The 20449-nt window shown below is 44.1% G+C and overlaps 1 protein-coding gene across 10 annotated transcripts in view; it reads left to right on the plus strand.

The window, feature by feature from the left end:
* Positions 1-20449, plus strand: part of ADARB1 (adenosine deaminase RNA specific B1) — a 156102-nt gene that overhangs the window by 38057 nt on the left and 97596 nt on the right. For 7 of the 10 annotated variants that reach the window (XR_002912752.3, XM_009234043.4, XM_024239439.3 and 4 more), the window contains exon 2: positions 16447-16618. The exons of 1 other annotated variant lie outside the window; for it this stretch is intronic. The gene's annotated coding sequence lies outside the window, so the exon portion shown is untranslated. Of the gene's footprint in view, positions 1-6653; positions 6677-16446; positions 16619-20449 lie in introns of those variants that run through there. 2 more of the 10 variants (XM_054542636.2, XM_009234052.3) reach the window with 2 other exon arrangements.

Consider the following 20449-nt stretch of genomic DNA (forward strand, 5'->3'; position numbering starts at 1 on the left):
TTGCTGTACATAGTAGTCTGCTGTTTGACCATATCATATATTCATTCTGCTGACGATGGATAGTTAGACGGTTCCCAGTTTGGGGCCATTATAAGCAAAACTGCTCTGACCATACTGATACATGTGTTTTGGTAAAGAAGCACAGGTGTTGCTGGGGTGGGTGGGCTGGCTGTGAGCACACGCACTTCAGCGTGAGCGGGTGATGCTGGCATGGTGCCTGGTTGGGCACTCAACTGCCTGCTTTCACCACACTCCCCATGTGGCATCAACTGCTTTGGAAGTTTCTGTCTTCTTAATTTTTACCATTCTTGGCAGGTGTGTGTGGTATTTTTCTGTAGTTTTGATTCTTATGGACCTGTTTACTAGTGAGATTGAGCTTTTGTTACATTTCATGGTCATCTGGACTCTCTGAGATGCCTCCCAAAGTGCCCAGCTACAGTTTCTGTCATCAGGGAAGGAGCAGGTATGGGAATGGTGTCTCTGCACACCTCATGTCTTGCCTACATCCTTCTTCAAGAAAATACTGGTTTTCCCCCTGAAAATGATAGAAATTGACTCATCATTTTTGAATCTAGCTCAGGTGTCTTTTCTGGAATTGCCTTTTTTATTCGGTGTGAAGAGGCACAGGGACTTCACATCTGCCATAGATGAATGAAGGTTGCCTAGACATGCACACAAGGCCCTTGGTGGACTTCCCCCATCCCTGGGGCTCCTCATAACCCTTCCCTCTTCTCTTCCCTGGACTTTCTGGGCTGGGGCCAGGGCTTGGGGTCGGGGGTGAGCCTTCCTCTCGGTGTGTATCTCTGTATAGAGTTGCATGGTGAGATTCGGATTCTGTTCTAAATGCAGTTGGGTGGAAATAAAGGGGGGATGGTCCTGAGTCACCCACATTCCTCTTGGTCAGTCTGCCCTGGTGTGAGGAGCCGGCAGCCTCTGCAGACCTTTGATCCCACTTCCCATTTGGGGGATGCAGGCTTGTGTTGTAAATAGGTGACCATGTGATTTACTGCTTGAACAGGGACACTTTTGAGAGTGAAAGGGCCTGCGATTATTAATGACCCCAAGATGACATGTGATAACCAGGAAGTTCTGGGGAGATCAGGTCATGATCCCCAGAGTTATGATCTCAAAGATGGAGAGTGTCACAGGGAGGATGCCCCTCTGTGAGTTGTGAGGGGCCACGTGTGTCCTGTGTACACAGGCCCTAAGGGGTGCGGGGGCCATGTGGGTAGCCAAAGGAAGATGGCTGGAGTTGGAGGCAGAATGTTTAAGTATTTCACTCATTGACTAAACTTAGTTGAGTTTTATTTGTCTGTGAAAAGGGAAATCTACTTGCCTTGCTTGTACGCCTTTCCTAGCGGTATTTTGGGGACTAAAATGTGATAGTGAATTTTAAAATATTGGTTGAAATGGCCAGGCTCGGTGGCTCACGCCTGTAATTCCAGCACTTTGGGAGGCTGAGATGGGTGGATCGCAAGGTCAGGAGTTCGAGACCAGCCTGGCCAACATGGTGAAACCCCATCTCTACTAATAATACAAAAATTAGCCAGGCGTGGTGGTGCACACCTGTAGTCCCAGCTACTCGGGAGGCTGAGGCAGGAGAATTGCTTGAACCCAGGAGGTGGAGGTTGCAGTGAGCTGAGATAGTGCCACTGCACTCCAGCCTGGGCGACAGAGCAAGACTCTGTCTCAAAAACCAAACCAAACAAAACAAATATATATATATATATGTTGAAATGTAAATTTTTCAGTTTACTCTGAACTCTTTCCTTGTCTGTTTTTTAAAGCATCCTGAAAGGGAGTGTCTGTACAGCGTCACCTGTTAACAGCCACTAGGAAGCTGCCCTGAGAGTTGAACCTGGCAGAGCTCTCTGATACTTGAGCAGTCCTGCCCAGAGGTACCTCTGCAGCACATGAGGGTTCTTCAGTATCAGTCAGTGTTTAGGGAGCCCTCACAATGAATGAACACAGCTGCAGCCCAGTGACCCTTCTTCGAAAAGTGCAGAGATCAATTTTAGCTCAGCTACTTTCTAAATTTTTCAGATATTTCAAACTGGAAGTCACAAGTAGCTTTTACTTTTGCAAGCAATCTGCTGTTATGAATAGCACGTATAAGAAAATTTATAATTCAGTTAGTTAAAAATATTTTTTAGTACCTGTTAAAGCACCAGAATTCTTTTATAGATTGAGGAAAGCCATGCCATCCAACACATACGTGGCATTAAGTGTTCTTTTAATAAATATTATGTTTAGTAGACATACTCTACATACCAATCAGAGGTTGCCGTCCTAAACCAAAACTACATATCCAGCACATTCTGATATTAGGCGGTGGCTTAGACCAGGGAAGGCTTGGAGGTTGTCTTGGCTCCTACCCTTTAAAAGGCTTACCAGCTTTTAGATGGAGTCATATATAAGACATGGATAGTAACAGAAAGGAAGCATGGCTTATCAGCTGTGTCAAGTCAGGACACATGTATCCCCATTCACATTGCTGAACTCAGGAAGATATCCAAGCACCATTGTGACATACTTGTCCACAGACACCACAGATAACCCCAGCAACCCTCTTGGAGTGGTACCTTGGTGTTTTTGTGCATAAAGCCTTGATGCTCAGGTCCATCAGTCATCCCGGGAGGTGCGCAGCCTGTGTAGTGGATGCCAGGGCCAGGGGAGGGCTTTGCTTTCGCAGAGTCTCGAGGCTTAGGCTGAATGTTTTTTTAAAGGTCCGATTACACTGAAACAAACATTAAAAAATATTCAACATCACTTAATTTTTATTGCTCAGTAATTTGGTTGCTATTAATAACATTGTTGAGGTTGTCATCATCACCTTAGCATTGTCATCATCACCTCCAGTAATAGCTAACATTTATTGAGTTCTTCCTCCATGCAGGAAATGTGCTGAGTTCTTTGCTGCGTTATTTTATTCAGCCTTTGCTGCAGCCATCTGCAGCAGGCACTGTTACTAACCTGCTCCTGCCAGAGGGAACGCTTGAGACGCTGCAGGGTGACAGTAGCCTCAGAGCCAGGGGTCTGCATTGCTGGATCTTCAAGCAGGCAAACTTCCAACTCTGTGTTCATAATCCTGGTCATGGGGTCGCACTGACCTGTAGAGAGCTGGATATGGGGAATGGATTGGAGAGCTTTTATTTGAAACAACAGCAAAGTGGCACGATCTTTTGGGAATACGCTTTTTCAAGTCATGTATCCACTCACAGACAGGCTTTGTGAGCCTCTTGCTTTGTAGGGCCCAGGGAAGATTTAAGGCGACCAAACCTCCAGTGAGAAACAATATTTGAAATTAGTCTATTCCTTTACCCCAGAAATGCAGAAATACATGGTTTTGGACGTTTGGCCTCATTGGTTGGTGAGCATGAGGAGGTGGTCTGCTTTGGTGCCAGTGACCATCTGTGAGTCACAGAGTGAGTGAATGCTGGGCCGCTGGGATGGGAAAGCCGTCTGCTGAATTGGTTCAGCAGTGCACCCGCTTCCTCACGGGGCGCATTAGCCAGTCAGGGCGATGTCTCTGGATCACTCAACTTGTCCCTGACAGAGCAAGGAATAAGAAACCCAGTTAGATTGTCTGTATCATCAGATGCCATTTACATCCCAGTAAAATTAGCAGCCAGATCACTGATTTCTTATAGGTATACATCTTTTGAATTCAGCATAATCTCTTCCCCTTTTTCTGCATCCTTGGGTTTTGAAGGATGTTTACTATGTAAATGTTTAACATGTTTACTATTTAAACTTAATAGTTGAGGTAGCTTTTAAAATTTGTGTCCATTAAACTCAAGGACTCTTGCAGAAGTCGTATGGTTTTTCTTCTTTCATTTATAATGCATGTAAGGAATTATTCACGTGCTCTAAAGTTCAAATGTGTGAGTTTCTGTTGCTGTTACATAACACATGGTATTGTGGGTCAAGGGGATTTAGTGCTCACCTAAAATCTGGGGCCAGGTTGTCACCACATTAAGTAGTAGGGATGCTTGCTTATCTTTTAAGGGTATTTTTTCCCCCTGCAAAGCAAAATGCTGAAGAGATACATATTTGTTAATTAACTGATTTCACCCTTGTCATCCATCCTCTTTCCATAAGGAACTGTATGTTGCATTCTTGCTGAGTGCAGACTGAGTCCTTTGTGCAAGGTTGGGTCATCCTGGGGTGAAAAGGTAAGTGCTTTCGGGGATGCTGATTAAGGTGGTATCTACTATGCATCTCTCAGTGTCCCCAGGGCGAGATTTCTCAGGTTATAGTGGCAGGAACAGCTGGTTGAGCTCATTTTTGTCTTCTGAACAGGATCAGTCTTGGAATTGACCTTTTCTCCATCTTCAGCTCCAGGGTGGGGCTGGCCTGGGCGGTGCCTGCGCCTGTGCTTGCTGCGCAGCAGCACCCCTGCGTGCCTTCCCTTGCCTTGGCTGCTAAGTCTTTGGAGAAAACTCTACATTTCCGAGCTTCTTCTGAAAGATTTAATTTTTTATTTAGAAACAAAATATGCTTATTACAGACTGTGCATACTTTGCAGAAATGCAAAACTAGGAAGAGACATGATTAGTCCCTTTGCATAGAAGCACCTTTTGTTATCATTTTGTATGTTTCCTTTGTATCTGTATTAGTGTGTTCTCATGCTGCTAATAAAGACATACCAAAGACTGGGTAATTTATAAAGGAAAAAGGTTTAATGGACTCACAGTTCAGCATGACTGAGAAGGCCTCAGGAAACTTACAATCATGGCGGAAGGGGAAGCAAACACATCATTCTTCACATGGCAACAGCAAGGAGAAGTGTCCAGCAAAATGGGGAAAAGCCCCTTACAAAGCTGTCAGATCCCGTGAGAACTCACTCACTATCATGAAAACAGCATGAGGGTAACTGCCCCCATGATACAATTACCTCCCACTGGGTCCCTCCCACAGCACGTGGGGATTATGGGAACTACAATTGAAAATGAGATTTGAGTGGGGACATGGCCAAACAATATCTGTGTCTATTTTCATGTATATGTTTTTCTTGTTTTCTCAGCATAATTGGTAGACTGTGGTCACTCTACCTATTTGTGTAGGCCTCTCAGATCATTGAAACAAGATGTTGTACAAATTAGCAGATGACACTGGCACATGGAGGAATGGTTTGTATTTTAATTTTCACTGTATAACATTTTAGTAAAGCTTTTACTGGAAGTGTTTTCTACCCATATCCTCAGGAAACCATGTGAAGTATACAGCCTTGCATTTCCTGGATTGCTCCCTCGAAGGATGAAGGGAGCAGTTTTGTCAGATGCTCTTCCCAGCCTCCTTCTCCAGGGAGACTTGCTGTTTTGAGTTTCCTGGAAGGACATCCCCCAAGGACTCTCTGGCTTGTCCTTGTGAAGTTGGTTTGCTTTTTGTGCCAGCTTTTTAGGCTTACAAAATGTTGTGTGTGTGTACATAGGAAAAATATGGAAGGGTACATACCCACTAGTTTGTGTCAGCACTGGATTCTGGTATATATAATAGATGAGGAGTTTCTGTTATGTATATGAGATTGCTGAGATACACAGGGGTTTTCTGTGCACATCACTCTGTAACGCAGCTGTCCCGTCACATCCTGCATGTCAGTACAGGTAGTGCCGTTCTCTTCATAGGACTATGACACTTTATCTTTTTTCTTTCACAGTTAAAAAAAAAAGCTTTTTAAAAATTCTGACTTTATATAACTAACGCAATGCTCATGCTACTTCACTTGTTACAAGAACATATTATTCTGTCCTATAGATGTACTGCAGTTATTTAATGGCTCACCTGTTGATAAGGGGGCCCTTTGAATGTAACTATTTTAAAAAATGGAAGTAATACCAGCACATGGTAAAAAACACATTGCAGCTCATGAATGGGTATAAATTAAGTTGGAGATTTCCTCTTTCCTCTTTCTCCCTCTCCACCCCACGCCCCGTTTCCAGAGGTAAACAATGTACAGTTTGTGTTTTCCTCTCTTAAGTTCTTCTTGTAGTCACCATTATAGCTTTAACTTTTCTGTTTGTGAGTTCATGTGGGAGTCAACAGACAGTGCCTTCACACTCTTGAGTTTTGATGAGATTTATATTGACAAGGCTTAAAACATTTGTAGTGTTTCCCATCTATCATTAGGCTCCCTGTGCTTTTCCTGCAAGTGTAGTCTAAACATTTTAATATAAGAAAAGTAACATTTATAGTATTATGATAGTATATTTTGCCATAGAACCAAGTGGTATGCAATGTAATTCTGCCTCACCAAACCTTTGCCAATAAAAGGAGAATATTCAGATGGAACTCCCAGTTTCTCTTTAGGTATCTGCTGTTTCTAGCTGCCTCAGTTGCCATGGTTTCTCCTATCCCATGGTGTTGGTTTCTTGGATTCTATTTTTGTTTTGCTGGAGCACCTCCTTAATCTACTTCCTTATAGAATGGATGGCTGACAGACTTCTTAATCCACTTCCTTATAGAATGGATGGCTGACAGACTTCTTGGGTTTTTGCACGTAATGTTCAAACATGCAATTACTTTGTTCTCATACTTATTGATAATTTGGTGGGGTCTAGAATTCTAGGATCGTATAATTTTCCTTTTGAAATCAGAAAATATTCTCTATTATTTTCCAGAGTCTAGTGTTGTTAATGAGAAGTTGGATATCCGTTTGATCTTTGTTCTACTGCAGGTAAACATCTTCTACTCTCTCCCTCCCTGGGCTTCATGTCCTGACGGTTTGATTTTTCGTTACCCTAAACCCGGATCTGCTTCTCTTCCAGCCTGCGTGCCCATATTGGGATCACCCCTTAGAAAACCTCAGGCTTTCTTTGGAGAGCGATTCTCAGGTTTTAGCCCAGGAATAAAAGCGTTCCCTATGGCTCCTGCTTCTTGGGAAGACCCCTCACCTCTGTTGTCTTGCTCTGCAGTTTCCTCTGCTCTTTCGCATCAACCTGCTTTCGTCTGCCTTATGCCCTAAAAGCCCTGGCAGGCTTTCTTGTATTCTGCTAAATCCCTCTGTAAATTTTTAGCACCATGCACTATTATGGTTCATTCACCAACAAAAAGTACCTTTTCTGACATTTTAACGGAGTTCTGGGAAGAATGGAGAGAAGATATGGTGTACTTTATCACCATTTTTAATTAAAACCCCTTTTAATTAATTAATTTAGAGGCAGGGTCTCGCTCTGTCACCCAGGGTGAAGTGCAGTAGTGTGATCATGGCTCACTGCAGCCTCCACCTTCTGGGCTCAAGCAATACTCCTGTATCAGCCTCCTGAGTAGCTTGGACCACAGTCACGTGCCACATTGACTAATTTTTAAGTTTTTTGTAGAGGTGGGGTCTTGCCGTGTTGCCCAGACTGGTCTCGAACTCCTAGGCTCAAGCCATCCTCCCACCTTGGCCTCCCAAGTGCTGAGCTCACCACTGTGCCTGGCCTAAAAGCCTCTTTAGATCACTCTCAGTGGCAAAATTAGTGCCTTGGTCACCTTTACCAGTAGCTGTTCTTGCTCTCCAGTGGAAATATCACTCAACATTATCAAAGAATCGGGATGAAATTAAATGAACCAGTTTAGGTACTTTTGATACATAAGTTCTTATGAGAAGTGTTGTTCTTTATTATGTAAGAGTGTGGCCATAAACTTAAAAATAGCTGGGTAACTTTGTTACACTTTGTTACACTTTGATGCAAGCTAGTTAAATTTCATATACTCTTAATCAGCACATCACCAACAAATAAAACGTTACTACTGCATCAGAATTTAGGGGAGGTTCTATACATCTGTTTCGAAATAAAGATGGAGGTGACTTAGGATACTTATAAGTTGTTGAAAAATTATGGCTCCTAAAACTATGAATTTTCATCGTTGTATACCCAAACAACCCACATTAAACTGGTGTGAAAATGAGAAAACTGACATTGAAATTATAAAAGCAAGAATGTTGGTAATTGAAATCCATTATAAATAAAGCTGTCATTGGTAATGAACAAAATGCTGTTTCTGAGGATGAGGACTTTGTGGCCCCCCACGCAGGCGCATTACCAAGCTTTGCAGCTTTGCACAGGAGCCTCACTTCTTGGTACTGAATTAGACCTCTATAAAGTCTAGTAACACCCCAGGTTTAGGTTATAAATTATAAATTTTAGTGCCCTGTAATAATTCACTTCGTAGGTTACCATGGACTAGCCCTTAGTTGTACTGAGAAAAGAAAGGCTATGAAATTTTGCTGGTTAAGTGCCAAAGAAAGGATTGGGTTTTGGGTCATCTCATAGCCCATGGTGAGGGCTGTCTTTGGCCTCTACCGCACGGGTAAGTTTGCATGTCAGATGTTGGCACTCTTGTGGGGTATTGGGTTCTTTTGAGTATCTGATTAAATCCATTTACATTTTCACTAGAAAAATTCATCTGTGCATATGAATGCATCATTTCATATATGATTTCACACTTCTCATGGGCTTCCTGAAGCCCATTCGTGAACTGTTGATTGAATGCCTGCTCTAGAGAGGAGTGTGAAGCTGCACTTCTTCCGTCTCCTCCTGGCACTTGCTCAGGATCCTCACAGGTGTGGAAAACACGCTAAGGAAGCCTGCGAAGGCCAGATGTCTCCCTTTTGCCTTCTTTGGTTCTGTTCATGATGGCCTTATCACGGACACACTAGGACCCTCTGAGGACACCACCCCTGCCACCGCATTGCTCTGGGGGCAACTTCCAAGCTTATTGTCTTCCCCCAGCAAGGGCAGGAATGTGGAGAAGCTGTGTGTGCTGGGCCTTTATTTTCATTATTGGCGACAATGTTTGTTTTCATTTTATCAGCTTTCTTTATCTTCCATTTTTTTATCTTCCACAGGTAGTGTATATTTTGAGAACAGTGTGAGGTTTATTCTACTAATAGAAATTTACAAAAATACCAGTTTGAATGATTGAGAAATCTAAGTTAAAGAACCCTTGAATAGAAATGTCGCTGTTCAGTGCGTTGATCAATTCTCACATCTGAAGCCAGCTGTGTATTCTTGGTATGTGTGTATTCAACTCAGGTGTGACCTACTGTCTTTTTTATGTCCCTGGATTTAAATGTGCTAATTTTGTTATGATTTTTGTGTTTACATTTATAAAAGCCACTGATAATTCATTTCTGGCACATCCTGGACAGATTTTACTACCAAGATTATACTGGTCTCATAAAACAAGTTGGGGACGTTCCCTGTTTTTTGTTCGCTGGAACGGTATGTGTAAGATTTGTGCTTTTCCTTTATTCAGCCAGTGCTTTCACATGCTGCTTCCTTTTATAGCCACTCTTTTTTGCTACATATTCTTTCTCTACAAGAGCACAGTTCTTCTGGAATGTGTCCCTTAGGATTAACTATCTCAGGTATGATTTGTGTGAAAACATCTTTATTCTTATTGTGGAAAGACTGTTGTTAAGTGGGGAGTTTGCTTTCCCGTCTGCACATTGAAGATCTCATCCTGCTCCACTACCTGGTCTCTTCCCTGGGCCCTGGGCATCCGCTCTCAGCCTGACTGTCCCCCTGTGCTCCCGCGTCATTTCTCTGTGCTGTGTCTGGGTTCATGCTTATTTGTATTTATTCTGCTGTGGGTTAGTTGGCCGAATCTGTTTCTGTGAGAGCTCCCATGCTTTTGGTACTTTCTGTCTCTTGTGTGTCTCTGCACTGCTTTCTGGGTTATTGCTTCGGTTCTACTGCCCAGTTTGGCCATTTTCTCTTTAACTGTGTCTAATGTGCTTCTAAAACCTGTCCACTGAGCTTTTAGCGTTAGTCATTATAACTATTATTTCTGGAGGGTCTCTCTGCTTCCCTGTCCTGCCAAGTCCGATTGGTCATTCTTAGTTTACCTGTTTACTAACTGTTTGTATCTCCTTTAGCTGTTGTTTTCTGTTTGTATATGGTGTGTTTGACTTTTCCAGCATGTTCAAGGCTGTTTTCCAAGCTGTATCCCCTCCTCTCGGGCCATCAACTTTTCGTTCCCCATTGTTGCTACTAATTCTTATGACTAATAAAGCACTTCAAATGGCAGCTACTGTCAAAAATTAGGAAGAAGGCTTCTTTGCTGTAGCACCCTCCAGTTGATTACTTTCTCTTGACCTGTACTTTACTTGCCATGAGCATATCATGCCTCTGTACTTCCTGAAGTAATTACTGTCTCGAAATAGTGAAATCTCATCAGTTGACCATATTTGTTTAACTGCACACCTGTGTAATAGTATTGGCTTTATGCAAGGTAGAAAATGAGAGTACTTCGTTTTTGGCAGAGCAGAGCCCCGGTTTCCACAGTCTAATTAAATTATAATGATAAATATCACTTTAAAAGAAAACACAATTGCTTCATTTAATCAATATGATTATTACTGGCACAGCAAATCCATCAAGTGCTGTGAATGATAAATGTGTTTTAATACAACTTGCAGTGTACTTGCTGTTGGTACAAGGCATGTTAAATCCTCAGTGGTCTGTCTTTTCATAGCATTGCTGTGGCACTGGAATTTCCCTTTGTTAGGAGATAGTGGGATATAAACCCACTGTGGAAACCCCTTCAGCTTGACGAATTTGGAGTCATGCTATTTTCAGAAGAGGATTTCCTGCGACTAGGAGCAGTCACCCAGAGAAAGCTCTGGAAAGGTGGTGGTGCCGGGGTTGAAGCTGAGCTGCTGGCCCCTGGCATGTCAGTGGGCGGAGGTGGGAGACGTGCAGAGCTGCCTATCCCACAGTACTTCCCTTTCCCCATCTACCCTTTCGGGTGGCTCACTCCCCACCAGTTTCACAGGATGGCTCAAGGCAAATGGAGAAAACGGCGCAGGTTGAAACTCTTGGCCGTAGCTTGCGAGCTTGCTTCTTAGCACCTCCAACCACGATCTCCTTGAACGTAGTCTCCTCAGTCTCTCTTTTTTGTGTGAGGAATATAAAGTTTCTAGTTGCCTTTTCACATAATCTCATAATTCTTCTGCACTTGTGGTTCCTTAGCTCTTATCTGAGACCGTGGCAGACAGTTATCTGGTTGCAGTGGTTGGTTAGTTGTTTCATATGGTTGATCATACAGCAGCTACTTGGTCCCATTGTTATTGATAGTACTAAGTAAAATCAGTTGTCATTGCTGGCATTTTTTTTTGTTCTGTTGCCTGATTATTTGTTCTCTAATACATTTTTATTGTGAGATACCTTTCATGAACATGGACACATATATAAGAGAAAATTTTAATTGCATGTCCGTGTAACTCTCACCCAGGTTAAATAGACACTGTGTACCTCACAGTTTCCTTCATGCTCCTCTCTGATGATAACTTCCCCTCATCCATATGACACATCTAATATGTACTATGTGTGTGTGTGTGTGTGTATAATTAATTATAATTATTATTATTTTGAGACAATGTTTTGCTCTGTGGCCCAGGCCAGAATGCAGTGGTGTGATCACAGTTGTCTGCAGTCTCAACTTCCTAGGCATAGGTGATCCTCCCACCGCAGCTTCCAGAGCAGTTGGGATTACAGACATGAGCCACCACTCCTGGCTAATTTTGTTTACTTTTTGTAGAGATGGTATCTCCCTGTGTTGCCCAGGCTGTTCTTGAACTCTTGGGCTCAAGCGATGCTTCTGCCTCTGTCTCCCAAAGTGCTGGGCTTACAGGTGTGAGCCGTTGTGCTGGCCTTTTTGTTTGTTTTTGAGACAGTGTCTCACTCTGTCACTCAGGCTGGAGTGCAGTGGCAGGATTATGGCTCACTGCAGCCTTGAACTCCCAGGCTCAAGCAGTCCTCCCGCCTTAGCCTGCTGAGTAGCTGACACCACGGGCGCACACCACCATGCCTCGCTGAGTTTTTTATTTTTTGTAGAGATGGGGTTTCCATGTGTTGCCTAGGCTGATCTTGAACTCCTGGCCTCAAGTGATCCTCCTGCCTTGGTCTCCCAGAGTGCTGGGATTATAAGTGTGAGCCACTGTGTTTGGTAATATCCTATATTTTGAAATAATGCTGTCCTTTTCTTTTTAATTTTACCTTGTAAGAATGCATCCCCAATCAATGTAGTTCAGTTTTGCCTGTGATGGAACTTTATCCAAAGGGAGTCATCAGTATATTCTTTTGTGTTTCTCTTGATTTATTAATGAAGTGGATTACATAAATTGATTTTCATACATTAAATCATGTTTGCATTCCCATCATAAATTCATCTTAATCATGTTTGATTGATCACTTTAAAAAATATTATTGGATTGAGTGTGATCACATTTTGTATAGGATGTTTACACTGTATTTGTAAGATTGACTTACTGCTTCCTTCTCATCTTCACAGAAGTGTCTTGTTGAATGTTGGATTCACTTTCTAGAGAAGCCATCTAGGCATGGAGTGTTCTTTCCAGGATGATTTTTGTTTATTGACTATAATCCATCCCTCCCTCCCTCTCTGCATTCCTTCCTTCCTTCCCTTTTCTTTTCTTTTCTTTTTCTTGAAACAAGGTCTCACTCTGTCTCCCAGGCTCTAGAGTGTGATGGTGCAATTTCGGCTCACTGCAGCCTCTGCCTCCTGGGCTCAGACGATCCTCCTGCCTCAGCCTTCTGAGTAGCTGTGACTACAGGTGCACGCCACCACACCTGGCTAATTTTCTTTATTTCTTTTGTAGAGACAAGGTATCACTATGTTGCCAGGACTGATCTTGAATTCCTGGGCTCAAGCAGTCTGCCTGCCTCAGCCTCCCAAAGTGCTGGGATTCTATGCATGAGCTACTGCACCTGGCTTCTAATTCTTTAATGTTTGTAGTTTTGTCAGATTTTCTATTTCCTCCTGAGTTAGTGTTAATAAGTTGTATTTCTTTTCTTTTTAAATGGTGATTTGTGTGTGTGTGTGTGTGTGTGTGTGTGTGTGTGTGTGAGACAGGGTCTCACTCTGGTTGCCCAGGCCAGAGTGCAGTGGTGCAATCTCAGCTCACTGCAGCCTCCACCATTCAGGCTCAGGTGATTTCTCACACTTCAACCTCCAAAGTAGCTGGGACGACAGGCACGTGTTACCACGCCTGGCTGATTTTTGTATTTTTAGTACAGATGGTTTTGCTATGTTGCTCAGGCTTGTCTTGAACTCCTGGGCTCAAGTGATCCACCTGCCTCAGCCTCCCAGAGTGCTGGGATGACAGACGTGAGCTGCCGCACCCAGCCTAATAAGTTGTATTTCTCTTGGAGTTTCTTCATTTAACCTAAGCTTACAAGCTTTTTGGAATAAAGTTTATAAAGCCTCTTACTATATTTTTAGTGTTGTCAGAGTTTAAGTGATAATTCCATTTTGGTTTCTCTTGCCGCCTGATCACCCATTCCCAACTTAGTGACATAAAACAACAATCACTTTATTAATGCTCAGCCAGGTAGCCTGAGTGTCTGGAGCTCTGGTTCTGGCTGTTGGCTGGCTTTCTTGGTTCTTCTCAATGTCCTGTATGAGAAGGCTTCTTCAGTGAGGTGGCTGGCTCCCGCCTGGGGCTGACTAGACATCTTTCTCTGCGTGTAGCCCCTGTGATCTCTTCAGAGCATCTGAGTTGGCTCCACAGAGACAGTGTTCCAAGAAATAGGAGGTGGAAGCTGGTATCCTCTTCAAGTGCTGGTCTGGACCTGGCAGTACCACGTCTGCTGCGTTCGATGGGCCAGAGCAGTCACCCGCCTGCTGGGACTCATTGGGGGCAAGTAAGATCTTCCCACACAAGGACAGGAGAGTCACATTGTGGCCATCAGGCCTTCCTGCCCTCTGATTCAATTCCAAGGCTGGTTAATTTGGGCTTTTCCTCTTGTGTTCCCTTTCTGTGTTTCCATGAGTCTTGCCAGAGATCACTGGTTCACTGCATTGTCTTTTCAAAGAACCAGTGTTTATCTTTGTGTACCTGCTGTTATATGTAATTAATACAGGTTGAATTTCTTACTAGTTCCCTTTTTCTGTTTTCTTTGAGCTTACTTTGTTCTTCTCTCCCTGACTTGTTCAGGTAGGCACTCTTTAATTTTTTTTACTCCTGTTCTATCTTGAGCACCGAGCTATAAATGTCCCTCTGATGTACTGCTTTATCTGTGTGCCACACAATTCTGTATGTAATCTTTTCTAGTTTTAAGTTCTAAATATTTTCTGTTTTCTACTGTGATTATTTTCTTTTGTCTATGGATTATTTAGAAGTGTATTGCTTAACTCTCAAACATGTGGGGACTTTCTAGTTATACTTGGGTTATTAATTTCTAGGCTCATTGTATTATGATCAGAGGATGAGCTCTGTCTCATTTCAGCCACTTGAAATATGTTGAGATTGTCTTTATGGCTGGGATATGGTCTATTTTTAGAAGTGGCTCATGTGTCCTTGAGGAGCTGATGTATGATGCACTGTTAGGAGCAGCGTCTTGCGTGTGACCGCCGTGCAGATTGTTAATTGTGTTGTGCAGATCTTCCATCTCTCCACTGTTTTGTTTTTTCAGCCGCTGTCTACTGTCTCTGTCACCTGCTCCTCTCCACTCCCTCCGTGACAAAAAGACTCCGGTGTTTTTGACCATCTTTTATTGCGCCCCTACTGTGATCTTAGTCACGGGGCCAGGCACTCTACATCTGTTCCTCCATTTAATCCTCACAGCACCATCTGCAGCGGGTGTTCCTTGTGTCCTCGTCCTGTCCTCATAGGAGCAAGCCTGGAAGGGGCTGAGTCACTGTTCAAGTCACACGGCTGCAAGGCTGTGGTCTAGGGTGGTGGCCTGGACCCCTCTTTCCTGGAAGCCATGCTTTTCCTGAAACCCCTTGCAATACCCCTGGCAAGTATGGCAGTTTTACCTCAGTTGGTATGAGTATACTCAAATTGGAGGCAACCATTCTCACACTTGATGTTTAGACTTTTCAGCTTCCAAAACCCACCCCGCATATCACCTGCTCCCTCCTCAAAGTGGCTGGGCTTCCCACGCAGTTTCCCATCCTGCAGACGGCCCAGGGAGGTCAGATTTCTTGGCCAGGCTTGCAGAGTTGGTGGGACGTGATGTGGGCACTAGAACCCAGTTCTGTAAATCTTGGTTTCATGTCCTTTCTGCTGTGTTTTTCTTTCTTTGTTTAGGCGGTGGACTTTTTGGTGTGTAAAGCTTCTAGAATGGATTTTACTTCTTTGTGGCTCTTTGGATTGAGGGAGGGGCTAGGTGCCATCTCCAGAGAAGCTTGTTCGACTCGTGCTCACTCGGGGCCCTTGCTCTCTGCCCACTGGGGAGGGGCTGTGGTGGAGCTGGATTCGGATTGAGTGGAGGCAACGCTGAAGGTCAGAGGCCAACGTCCTTGCACTTCTTGACACTCTCCACCCAGGCGTGGTGATTGGGACTGCTGGGGAGGGTGATTTGGGAGCTTGAATCTGGTGTGGTGATGATGGGGGTCATTGATAGTGGGGACAGTTCTGGACATGTGGCCCTCATTTGCTGTGCTGGACAAGATGACTCTGTGAGCTGTAATTCCAGGCTGATAGAGCATTTTCAGTGACAGCCCATTTGACTTGGTGGTGCTAGTGCAGGACACAGGTGAGCTTGTCTCTGTGTCTTAGGTCTGTCCCAGCAGACGAGCTGACGTGTGTTCTAGATGAATGTCAGCTGGTCACAGGTGGGAGGTTTGGAAGGTAGCCTCCAATCTCCTCTGAGGACTGCAGCAGTGACTGGGGCAGCAGGAACGCATTGTGATGGCCTGGCCAAGTCTGCATAGCGAGAGTCGAGCCACTTTCACGCGCACCTTATCCCACACTTCACCTCCTTCCTCCAGGTTCCCACTCAGAAACCCGCTTACCCCTGGACACAGCTCCCAGAGACTTCTCTTTGGAACTCTGCAATGAAGAAACCCATTGCAGACTTCCCCTTCTTTTGGATATCAGTTTGCTTTTCAGGAAGAAAATTTTAATACTTCATATTGAGGTTTTATAATTATATTAGCATGTTGAAACATTTTCTCTAATGGCTTGCTGGTTGAAAACGCTTTCACACAGAGCAGAAACGAGATAGAGATACTGTTTCACAGCCTCTGCTTCAGAAGCAGAGGTGGCCTGTAGCTTCCAAACTCGGGCAGAGCAAGTGCAGGGATGGTGCGTCTCTGTATCTGGACTCACATTCACATGTGTGCATGCGTAGGGGTGTATGCATATTGAATTGTAAAAAAGATGAGTACATGTGAGATTCTGCCTGAGACTCCAGTCCTATGTGTGTGGCCTGGTGCCGCTGATGCCGAGATCTTGGACCGGCAATGATCTGGCTCCATCTGTCGCATGTGCTTCTACCTGCTGCAGGCAGATGGAAGGAGACGTGATGGATTGCGCATATCCCCTTTACAGATTCGGAAGAATACATTTAAAATAACTTAAATTTGTATTTAGAAGACTTTTCATGGAGAGTATTTATTGTTATAGAGTTCACTTCTGAAATGGTGACAAAGTTTTTGATACTGAATCAAACAACTGTGAAGTTACTGAATCTCTCTATTGCACAGAGTGGAGCCTTTCAAGCTGTCATGGAGAGCTTAAGGGGCGACTGAAGGAGACACGCTGGCCAAGCGCGGAATTCTGGTTACTTCAGTCCTGCTGAGATATTCTCTCAGTCCGCTCACACTGAAGGAAGCTGCCTTGGGATCAGAGCAGACATAAAGCTAGACAGATTTCGAGGTGAGTAAAAACCTGTAAAGATCTGATCAAATCTGACTGGTAGAAATGCCTTTTTCTTGATATAAACTGCTTAATTAAGCCTTTTGGCTTGCCTTTGAAAGATGCTTTATTGAATACTTCCCAGCACAGATGATCTGTTACTGTTGGTTGGTTTCTAATCTTACTGCAGCCTTAGCTCACCCATGAGTCCCTCCTGCTGGTTCTGGGGTGGTGCCTGCTGCCCTCCAGTGGCGTGTGTGGCACCTGCTGCCCTCTTTGGGGTCGGTTCACTATTTATTGAGTCAGTGCTTCATGCCAGGCACTAGACTTGGTGAAAGCCTTTTCCCATTGATTATTATTTTCTTAGGAGTAATTAAAAGAAAATTTTCCTGTAATCCTAGCATATTGGGAGGCTGAGGCAGGCAGATTACTTGAGGCCAGGAGTTCGAGACCAGCCTGGCCAACATGACAAAACCCCATCTCTACCAAAACTACAAAAATTAGCCAGGTGTGATGGTGCATGCTTGTAGTCCCAGCCTCGGGAGACTGAGGCAGGAGAATCGCTTGAACCCAGGAGGCGGAGGCTGCAGTGAGCTGAGATCATGCCATCGCATTCCAGCCTGGGTGACAGAGCAAGACTCTTTCTCAAAAAAAAAAAAAAAAAAAAAAAAAAAAAAAGATTTCTTTAGTACTTATTTTTTGGTGACTATCTCATGATTCAGTGTCTGCTTTTGAGAGAAGTTGTGACAAATACTAAAATCCCAGTAAAATTAGTATGGTGTCAGATTAATTTACTTGTGAGCAGCTGAGTGACTAACTCAGGAAGTCCAGTTGTACATTTCCCCGGAAGCTTTTTCATGGGTTCAGATGAGATGAGAGGAAAGAGAAAGTGTCAGAGGGCTGCTGCTGGCTTGAAGAACGCGGGTGTGCTCTTGTGTTCATTTGTTCTGTGGATATTGACAAGCGCCCACTGGGCCTCAGATGCCCTCTGGGCATGGCAGGGACCAGGAGCTCGCTTGGCAGCTCTCATGTGAGCCGCTCACTGGACACGTAGGGAGAGGACAGCTGTGCTCCCACCTGCAAGCAGAGCCACGGGGAGGGGCGGTCACCAGGGCGCGAGTGTGGATGGATGAGAGTGGCTGGGAGCCTAGCGGGGACACCGTCTTTGGGGAGTAGGGACACGCCCATGTCTGACTACTGGGTTTTGAGTTTGTGCCAGCAAAGGTCCTGCTTGCTATTTCTGTCTGTAAATGTCAGGAATTTCAGACAACTGGTTCCCTAGCGAGACCTTTAAAGGAGGCTTTATCTTCAATCGATGCTTTTTTTATTGGGTACACAGGCAGTCCAAGTATGGGAAGGTCAAAATCAGGTCACCTTTATCGTGGCTTGTGCCAGTGGGATGGAATTTTATTGTCAGCCATAGCGCTTCTTTTAGCTTAATTAGTGATAGGAAATCAGCTTCTCTGTAACCAGAGTTTATTGAAAGAATGAGGATCCCAGAGTTGGAATGAGTCTGAAAGAGACATTGTGGTTTAATATTGCTAAGTTAGGTGTTGATTTGTGACTACCTATTTTTAACATGCCACAGAAGTAAAGCATTGCATTAATTATGCCATATATGTGAAATAGCAAGTATTTTTATATAATGTACCTGTGCATTGGAGAAATGAATTATTTATAATCCTTTGCACCAATAAGTTGTTCTTAAAAGCATAGAAAAAATAATCAGGCCAGAAGGAGATATCTAAAGCATGTGCTGAGAAAGCAAAACTGAAGAACTGGAAATTATAAAATATTACGACATGATGAGTCATATCTCCTCCTGATTCTGTGTTACTAAATGTTAGCTGCGAATAGAAATCGTGTATTTCCTTTCTTTCATAAAATAAGAGCTAATTTCGGCAGCAAACAGTTTGTCATGTTATTCTTTTCCCTTTTCAGGGTGGTTTAAATAAAAATAAATAAACATGAAAGATTTTGGCTGGAAAATCTTTGGAGGCACGGCCGTCCTCAGCCTCACTGCACCGTCTGGTTTCCCTCTGAGCCTCCCTCCCGGGTCCTGCCTTTGCTGTCTGTGCAGTGTAGCCGCAGGTCGCACTGTAGGGGTGTGGGGTGTTATTTTTAGTTTCAGGAAGACTCACTGTTTTTGCCTTTCTTTTTGCTTGAAAAGACTGAAGTTATTTCTTGTGTTTTTATACATGAGATTATCTTCTGAGGCTGGAACATCTTGGGGGGGACGCAGTAGATAGAATTCCTGTAGTAATTCCCCTGCACAAGAGGAATTGCTGAGGAGGCTTCAGGAAACCTTGACTCGTGTTTAAGCTTGGGAAGCTTTCTCAGTCTTTCTCATTGCCGCCACACACCACATCTTCTTTTAGTAACAAATATTTATTAACTCGTCTTTTTATTTTAAAATGAAGTTCACAGAAGATATTACCTTATATAATTATAGCCATATAATGTGAAAAAGCAGTGTCATGCTGAAATGTAATATAAAGAGAAACTGAAGATACATAATAGAATACTTTTCTATGCCACTGTATGAACATTTAGGCACTGCTGCTTTCACTCGGACCACTGAGTGCTGTGGGCCTGTCAGTGCAGGCAGATGTGGGGCAGGTACTGAGCTGGTGACCTGAAAACCATAAGCAATAGAGCTGAGTGGCATTACTTTCTGAAATGGTCAACCCTGAAGGAAGCAGTGTTCAGTCTTCCCTGTCTCTAGGTAGTCTCTGTATTTCTGGAACATTGAGTTTATGTTAAAAGTATAGAAGAATGCATTGTGTCAATCCAAAACTCCGCTGGGCCTGGGCTTAGAGAATTATGAGCAGCCTTTCCACCTGCATGGAAGTCCTTTTGTGCAGGACAGTTCTTTGTTTCCGGGGTGGCCCTGCTCCCTCCAGGAGGTTTAGGAGTGCCCATATCACTATGATGCCTAAGTCACTTCTCATGTTGCTACCTGTTGCTACCACCGGGCATCACTGCTGCCTCCTGCTCTGTGCACAGTGTGGTGTGGCCGTCTGACCAACTGGTCAGGAACTAAAGTTCTCTTGAAGCCTTGACTGAAAGGAGAAGTGAGGAGGGACATGGAGCCCAGTGCCAACAGGCAGCTGCGTCTTTAGGGGCTGGCGCTTTTCAGAGGGGGTCTTGGGGCCAGAAGGAGAGAGCCATCATTCAAGGCTTACACAGCATGGAGGTGCCCTCCCTGGGGTGTCCTGTGTGCTGACCTCTGTCCTGGTGCCTGGCGGTGTCCTGGTGCAGAGCTCCGCAAGCCTCTGCAGGGCTCTTCTCTGTGTGAAGGTTCTGGAGATGGGCAGTCCGGGTGGATGGTCAGGCTAATGAGGGCCTTCGAACGAAGCACATTATTGTAAGGACGCTAATTCTGGATCCTCAGATATTGTGACAAAAACTTGACATTTTTCTTCCTTCAAAGTAATTTATTGACTAAAATAACCAACTGAGCAAAGGTCATGTTTTAGTATCTAAATATTCCAAAAGATTACTGAAATTTTAAAGTAAAAATTTGGCTAAGAACGAGAAGTCTCTGAATGTGCTTTTCTGGCATGACCCCTGTCACCAGGAAGCTGTCAGTGTGGTGTTGGGCCTGATTGATTCGCATCAGCTCAGGGGTGCTCAGGCACGTGGCGTCCTATTGGAAGGTCAGCAGGGGGAAAGCAGCTGGCCAGATCAGAGGATTCATTTCTGTCCGAAGCTTTGTGAGGAACTAAGATGGCTTTTCCAGTAGCCTCTGTCATTCCAGAGAGTTTTAAGATTGGTTTTATTTGTTCTTCTACCCTGGAACTAGGAAGCCAGACCCAAGAAATGTATCCACACCAGGTTTTGCCCATAGTC

Source organism: Pongo abelii, chromosome 22, assembly GCF_028885655.2.
Source record: "Pongo abelii isolate AG06213 chromosome 22, NHGRI_mPonAbe1-v2.0_pri, whole genome shotgun sequence".
NCBI classification, from domain to species: domain Eukaryota; kingdom Metazoa; phylum Chordata; class Mammalia; order Primates; family Hominidae; genus Pongo; species Pongo abelii.